At 49.1% G+C, this 8027-nt stretch overlaps 1 protein-coding gene across 1 annotated transcript in view; it reads right to left on the bottom strand.

Moving 5' to 3' along the window:
- Positions 1-490: 490 nt before the first annotated feature.
- Positions 491-8027, bottom strand: part of LOC115657543 (interleukin-22 receptor subunit alpha-2-like) — a 72143-nt gene continuing 64606 nt past the window's right edge. Inside the window, exon 8 of the mRNA XM_030575529.1 lies at positions 491-518. The gene's annotated coding sequence lies outside the window, so the exon portion shown is untranslated. The remainder of the gene's footprint in view (positions 519-8027) is intronic.

Here is an 8027-nt window from a genome sequence, read left to right as displayed (position 1 = left end):
TCAGTAATGGCTCTTACCTTGCACCCCCTCACTCTCAGGATACATGGGATAGGCATCCATGTGGCAGGCTGCTGAAAGCACTGCCAGGGTGCAGAGCAGAACCTGGGGATGCATCTTCTGGACTCCTCTTCTCCTTGGAAACTTGATCAGCATTGGAGGAGCCTGCCAGACTGATGGAGGGCTGAGAAGGGACTTCTTCTTTTATACATTCCTCACGTATTAATCTCTGAGAGATCAATATGTCATCATTGTGATTCTCATCTTCCTTGCCGGCCATCCATCCTCGTGACAGAGCAAGCCATCACTATTATCACCCGGGTGCCATCCCTTAAATCTCCCCCGTTCGCTGCTTGAACAGGTGGCGTTAACAGACATTTGCCTGGCCCTTGAAGATCCCCACTGTTTACCTTGGCCATGCTGAACAGGAGACGGGGCAGTTCCCCTCTCTGCGCCCTGACGTCACAGGCCTGAGAGCCTCACAATGAATGCAGCAGGTTTCGGCCAACACTAGTGGAAATCTGAGGAGAGACAACAGTGAAATAAAACTTCCATTTGTAGAAAACCCGCAGTTCCTTTTCATAGGAACCTGTTTTGCAGACATCATTGCCATTTTCCCCAAAACCCCTTCAGATCAGGACTTTCCCAGCTAGGGAAAGGCCCAGGGATAAAGGCCCAGATCTGCAAAGATATTTAGGCACCTAACTCCCATTGATCCTAAATATCTTTGAGGATCTGGGTCAAAGTCCCCCACTTCAAGACATCCCCTCCTATTGCACCCCCGGTCAGTGATAATGCAGACCCTCTTCCATAGGGCACACATCAGAAGTCCCCATTCTCCAACAACCACACAAGGTTAGTGGTCATTTCCCCCTCCTTTAAGCCACAAGTCGGAACAACTAGCACCAGGCCGCTGCTGAAGTTCGTAAGGGGGCCTCCTTTCCTTTCATTGATCCCCAAGCTATAGCTAAAGGGTCTCCTTCTAGGGGAGGCCACGATTAGTATTGATAAAGTCCCCTCTCCCAGGGACCCCTTGATTGGGATGGACCATGCCCATAAATGTCAGGGGATTTTCACTGGGTTGTGTGATTTTGTACACACTGCACCATTCACATTTGTTTCTAAATTCTGGACATTTTCAGTTTTGAGTTTAATATTTATTCTTCCATGTGCAGAGGTGGTGGCAGGAGATGGGGGGAGGGAAAGCATTGCATTATTGGCTTCGCTCCACCCTACTGACTCTCAGGCGATGGATATGAGCATAAATAGTTGGAGGAAATTGGGACTAAACTAAGGTGTCTTATGAAAGATAGAAGTTTCATGTGTCCCTGGTTAGCTCTTTGGAGCTCTCCCCCTACTTCTCGCACTCATGGCCTCCTCTGGCTGATGTTCCACACCATGGTCACTATCACACAGTCAATGGCAGATAAGCCACTGAGCCCATGGGGCCCAGGCCCTAGGACCCCAGCCAACGGGAGGCCTCTAGCTTCTGCCCAGTGAGTGGGGCGAGGGAAGCCCCTGTGCCCCCTGACCCTATTCCCTGCAGAAGCTGCATGATGAGGGAAGCCCCCTGGCAGCACTCTCCCACCCCATCCCCAGCAGAAGACATGGGATGGGAGAAGCACCTTCCCCCTGCCAGCAGCACCCGAGCCCATCCCTGGCAGAAACTGCGGGATGGGAGAAGCCCACCCCCAGCAGTGGAGGGGGGGCAGAAAGGAGCAAAGGGGGTTGTGGGGTGGGCAGAATGGGGGGGACCATGAGTGGAACAGGGGCAGGGTCCTGGGGAAGGGGCAGAAAGAGGAGTGGCTGTGGGCAGGGCTGCAGATGGAAGGAGTGGAACAGGGGTGGGACCACAGGTGGAAAAGGTAGGGCGGGAAGCCTCCCTACTTGCTTTGGCCCAGGGCCCCAGGAAACCTTAATCCACCTCTGCACACAGCCCTTGCCATGGAAGAGTGGACAGGGCTTTTTGAAGCCCATCCACAAAATCTATTGAGTCTATTGCATTGAACTATTGAGTTAGGTGAGGTGCTGTCTCCCCTTCCTCTCTGCTGTGCAGCCAGGACATGGTCCCCCACTGGGCTCCCAGTGCCTAATGAATGGAAAACATAAGGTTCACCACTTTACAGTGACAAGCGCCATCACTGGTGCTGCTGGAGCCCGAGCTCTGGGATCTTCCTACCTCTCAGGGTCCTAGAGCCTGGGCTCCAGCCTGACCCCAGAAGTCTACACAGCCATGAACCAGCCCCACAGCCCAAGCCTGTGAGTTGAAGTTAGCTGGCACAGGCAAGCTGGAGTGTCTAGTTGCTGTGTAGACATTCCCTAAGGGGAAATGGAGCCAGCCACACCTGTGCCTGAATTAATTAGTTGCTTCCAGCCTGAGGAGGTGGGGCTAAGAGGGGTTAGGTGATAGATTAATGGACACCTGGGCTTATCAAAGGACTGAGAGTGTGAGCAGACTAGAAAGGGAACCACAGGCTGGGTGGCTCACTCCTGAGCCAGGATCTGCAGGGGAAAGGGAACATCATGGGAATCAGCATGGGCCCAGCGTCTAGCCCAGAGCACAGAGAAAGAGAGACTCTCAGATGTAGCCCAGAAAGGGACAGGGCCTAGACAGTGGGTTGAAGAGACGCCCCCAATGGCAGAGGGACCTTTTTGCTTGTTTGGGACTTTTTAGTTGGATTTTGCTATCCCAGGAGGGGTCTGTTTGCTGTGATGTGGCTGGAGGCTAAGTCACATCACCAGCACAGACCCGTGTGTGCACTGCCAAGGAGACCAACTTCAGGGAGGGAAACTGAGGCTAACAGTGCCAGCTGCACTATGCTTAGCCAGCAGAGAGCCCTATGGGATGGCTATTACCTGTGATGGAGGCTTGTGTATATTCCATAGTAACATCACATTTAAAGGCTTGTTAAAAATTGTGCTAAGATATTTCCAAAGTAATTGGCATAAAAAAAGATTCTTAGAAATGTTGCTAAAAGAGAGGGCCTGACTCCAAAGAGGGTTGCAAATAGGTGCCAGAGGCTCATGACCACCTTGCCTTTCCCATAGTGTATGTATGTATGTGTGTGTGTGTGTAGCAGTGTGGGGGAGTCTTGGCATAGACTAAGCTTCTGGGGGGCAGGGACCATCTTTTGTGCTGTTTGTGCCCAGGACCTAGCACAGCAGGGTCTTGCTCCATGAATGGGGCTCCTGAGCACAACGCTCCTACAAACAATAAATAACAGGAGAGGAGAGGAGAGATGTTGGAGGGGCTGTGGGTTGGGAAAAGCCAAGGAAGAAATATTTTGCCTTCCACTTGCTGAGAAGAGCCAAATTAGATACAATGCAGTCAGGGGACTCTTAGACATGCATTTGCTGTTGCTCCCTCTCCTACATTGAGGCTCATTTTTCATGCAGCAGCTTGAGGGACTGGACTAGTGAGCATTACCTTTGTCTGAACATCATCACCCATCAGTCGAGGCCTAGATGAGACTGATGAGGCCCAGCACCCATCCATCCTCCCCGCAAGTGTCAGATAGCTCAGACTATTCTCCTCTGATTAAATACATTTCTGTTCTATTTCCAATTTGTTTCCACTGTCTGGATGTCAGATTTCTTGAGACAGAATGAAATATCCCTGATAGGGGCTCATCACTCCTTTCATCAGACCAGACAGACACGGGGGCCAAGGCGTGAGCCAGAGATCAGTCACAAAGGGCTAGGTAAGAAGGTGGTGAGAGTGCAAAGATCAGCAATTACATCCTATCAGTGATATAGCTTTGCTGGTCCCAGTCTAGCCCAGATATCAGAACCACAGCACAGCTGGCTGGCATACGGTGCAGGCTGGGATTGATGGTCAGTGACAGATTTTGTGGGGCCCAGGACTAGAACAGCACAGAGAGCTGCAGGCCAAGAGGAAAGGGCATTGGTATTGCTCTGTGGAGGCCCAGGACTGGCATCTCAGGGCTTGCTGCAGATCAGGAACGAGGTAAAACTGAAGGCCTGTGATTGAGGGGTGCTTGCAAAGATATTGCCCATACCAGACCCAACATGAGCCAGTGCTATGGGTCTTGTATTTGTTCTGAAAATTCAGTCACTCTTATGGGCTCGATTCCAGCAGAGTTTCTAGGAGGAATGTCCGCTTACCAAGTGGTCCGCACACAGAATGAAAAAGTTTGAGAGACATTCTAGGAGAGACCTCTCAGCATGGCTGTTAGTGAAAGGCTAGCCTCTGCAGAAAGAAGAGCTTTCTGTACAAAGGAGAGCTGTGCTTCTCCCCATACTGCAACTGACATAACATTCTTGGGACTCTGATCTGGTTGCTCTGCAAAAGAACCCCAAGTAAGTGAGAGCCTGGTCCAGGGGTTAGAGGATAGGGTAGGGAGTCAGAAGACCAAGGCTGCTAATGGAGCACTTGACTTGGGCATATCATTTAGCCATTCTGTCTTGGTTTCCCCAGCTGTGAATTGCTGCTAATATTTCCCTTCCTCATGGCAGTGTTATGAGGCTTCCCTGATCAATGTTTTAATACTCTGTAATATGGAAAGTAGAGGATATAAAAATGTGCTCTAGGCTCCCTATAAAAGCCAGGTACGATAAAGACAAGATAAAGGCCACTTGCTGTGGCCTGCAGGTGTGTGATCTCCATGCTTCTGACAAACAGGATTAATACTTATCCAACTCTAGTCCCAGGAGACGGTTCCAGGTGGGTGTCCAGATTTGGGAAAAAGTAACAACCCCAAATGTGCCCTTATTCCTAGAACTGAACCCACTGCTCAAACATTAAGTGGATCATTGCATGGTGCCTCTAACAGAAAGGACTAGTGGATGGTAATAAGCAGATGAAATGGCTTTGTCAAGACTGATTCCCTACTCTGGAACTTTGAGTGCAGAAGGTGGGGGCCCGCAAGGATTCTAAAAATTAATATTGGTCACTCCAGGCTTGTATTAAACACCTAAGGTTACAGCTTCTCTCTGACCTTGGATGGGTAGATGCTGCCACCATCCAAATGCACAAAAAAAACCCACCTTTTGAGAACCTAGAAAGGGGCACTTGGGAATTCCTTCCTGTGGGGTACCCTCAAGTCCTTTCTCGCCCCCTCCGGGGAAGAGCTGAGAAAGAAAAACAAAGGAAATCAGCTGTTGCCACCAGCTAATTAAACAACATGCACAAACCTCTTAGGGACACAAAAATCCAGTCCTGTTCTTAAAAAAAGTAAATTTTATTAAAAACAAAAAGAAGAAAAAAATACAACAATTAAGCATCAAGATAGCTCTCTTGAGGTTTATCTTAAAAGTGACAAGCAAAACAAAAGCACCTGGGATTAGCACAAAGGAGTCCACAAGACAATAAGAAAAAAAGAAATAACCCTAATAGTGTCTTCCTAGACTTTCCCTGACTTGCTTACATATCTGGGGTTTCAGATAAGCAATCTCTAGGTATGATCTGATGGCTTTTCATACCTGGCTTAAAGCTTCCTACATCAGAGTTCAGCCCAGCTCCTGCTCTGTGTCTCCTCTCTCCAGAGAACAACAACAAACAGACAAAGGGAAAGGTTTTTTACACAATTTTAAAAAGTTCTAGCTCTCCCATTGGCTATTTTAGTCAGGTGCCCACTCCCTTCTTTTTACCTATGGACTTTTTAAGCCCTTTACAGGTAAAACAAATAGAGAACAGCTATCAAGAGGGATTTTATAGCTAACTGGCTGGCTGGGTGTTCACAAAAAGGAGCTACCCCGACTCTCATTTATCACAGGCTTGAATGTGCCATGTGTGGTTGCCCAGTTACATCCTCTATTTTATACATTTCTGCTGTTCACGTCGCCTCTCTGGATGAAGAGCATTATATTTGCTAGTGGTCTCATGGTCTCAAGCCCCCACTACTCCAAACCCTTCCATTCACTTTAATAAGTAATTAATAATAATAGTGCTGAGCACTCCCATAATACTTTCTATCTGTAGATCTTAAATCATATTACAAAGATGGGTCAGTATCTTTATCCTTATTTCAGAGCTGGGAAAAATCTCTCCCCTCCTGCATGTTTTGCTATCTCTCTCATTTTGATGTCACCTACAAATATGATCACAGTTGAATCTGCACCAAAGAGACCAGCCACACAGAGAGACAAAACAGCTACATAGAATGGAGAGATGAGCTTGGGGTATTCGAGTTTAGTTGGCCAAAAAAGGCTTCTGGAAATAGTTATTCACACACAAAAAATTTAGATAAAGACATAAATACTCTTGCAACATAGCACTTCTGTACTTCTTAGAATTCAAAATGGTAACACACAAGAACCCAAAACAGAGAAAGACAAAGCGGGCTGCTCCCTAAGGAGGCAATACACAATTCACCTCACCACTTCATCTAGATCAGGAGTCTCAATGTCACAGCCCATAGGCCATCTACAGCCTGAGAGCCTCGCCACTGTGGCCCGTGGAAACTTTTAGAAATTTATTTCACTTGGCCCTTGTGGCTGCCGGACAAGGTGGGGTGGCAGGAGGAGAGCAGACAGGAGAGATTCACATACTCCTTCCCCCAATGTTGCTCCATCCTGCTGCTCCTGGGACCTAACATGTCATTCATAAAACTTTTGAGGTCTGTGGCTGGGGGACATTCACCTCAGACAGCTCAGCTTCCTGCAAGAGGTTCCCTATCCCTGCTGTTGCTGGCAGAGGCAAGACCCATGCAGCCATGCTGCCAGTTCTTTCTGCTGCAGGCACCACCCCCCGCAGTTCCCATTGGCTGGGGGAGAGGGCCAGAGATACCATCACTAGTCTCCGAGCAGAGTCAGCCATGAAGGCAGCATCACTAGTCGCCGGACAGAGTCAGCCAGGGCAGCATGACTCCAAGGGAGCAAGGGAAACAGGTGGGAAATGAGCTGGGAGGTGGTGTGACCTATGAGGCTCCAATGACAGCACAGGGGGGCACGCTGCCTCCATCCCCCCTCCCCGAGCACTGACTCTGTGGCCAATGGAAGCTCTGGGGGATGGTGCCTGCATGGAGGCAATGTGCCCGATGCCTGCAGGTAAGATAAGGTGATAAGAAGAAGAAAGGAAAGAGGTTCTTTCTAGCTGTTGGCACTGCAGGTCTGTGTAATGAAATTGGGTCCTTTATTTATGTAACCCTTCTGCCAGGCCTAGTTGATAGCAGCAAGGGCCGGGTTCAGTACATAGGGGTCCCCTCCCAACAACATAATGCAAAACCAGCTCGAGCCCCCACCCAGTGACCTGGGAAAATCTTATACACACCCCTGGGCGCCTCGAAGAGGCAATACTTCCCCTCTCGCAAGCACAGAATCTCGGTGTAGCAGAAAATGTTTAATAACATGAGGTAAATGACATCAGCATTAAATTGGGAAAACACCACAACTAGAGTTCATAGACCAAGCCATGAGCAAAGACCCACCCCAGCAAACTGGGCCATGCCCTTTCCCTTTGGTTATTGAGTCCAGCAACCCAAAAATCACCCAAAGTCCCACAACCCAAAAGTCTCTGTCCTGGGTCAATGCAGCCCCAGAGTTCAAAAGCTTATCTGCAGAGTTTCCCCCCCCCAGCCTGGGTGGAGGGGGGGGGCACACACGGAGTTAAGGTGCACCTTACGTGGTCCGAGGCCAACTACCCCACCTCTCTATGGGGTTCTGCTTCCGCCTTCACCACAAACTGCTCCGCTCTACCAGCCGCTCTGATACTCCAGCCATCCCCACAAACTGCTCAGCTCTGCTCTACTTGCTGTTCCATGGGCCACGCCAACCATCCCACAGACTGCTCTGCTAACTACTCCACTCCACCAGCTGTCCCATGAGCTACTCCAGCTGTCCCCACAAACTGATCCACTCACTGATATAGCTTCAGGCTTCCCCACTAGCTAACACAGCACTTAAGTCATCTCAGCTCTTAGTAACTTTAGCAATTTCAGCTTGTAGTAGAGAAGCCCCAATGCTAGTACATCCTTAGCTCAAAGTGAATTCAACTCAGCAGCCTATAACTAGATTCTTAATAAAATCAAAATTAGCCCAACCTACAAACATAGGAAAAAACACCACCCTCT

Source organism: Gopherus evgoodei, chromosome 9 (assembly GCF_007399415.2).
Source record: "Gopherus evgoodei ecotype Sinaloan lineage chromosome 9, rGopEvg1_v1.p, whole genome shotgun sequence".
In the NCBI taxonomy this organism is placed as follows: domain Eukaryota; kingdom Metazoa; phylum Chordata; order Testudines; family Testudinidae; genus Gopherus; species Gopherus evgoodei.
Note: the sequence above shows the minus strand (reverse complement) of the source record. Positions and strands in the feature narration are given on the sequence as shown.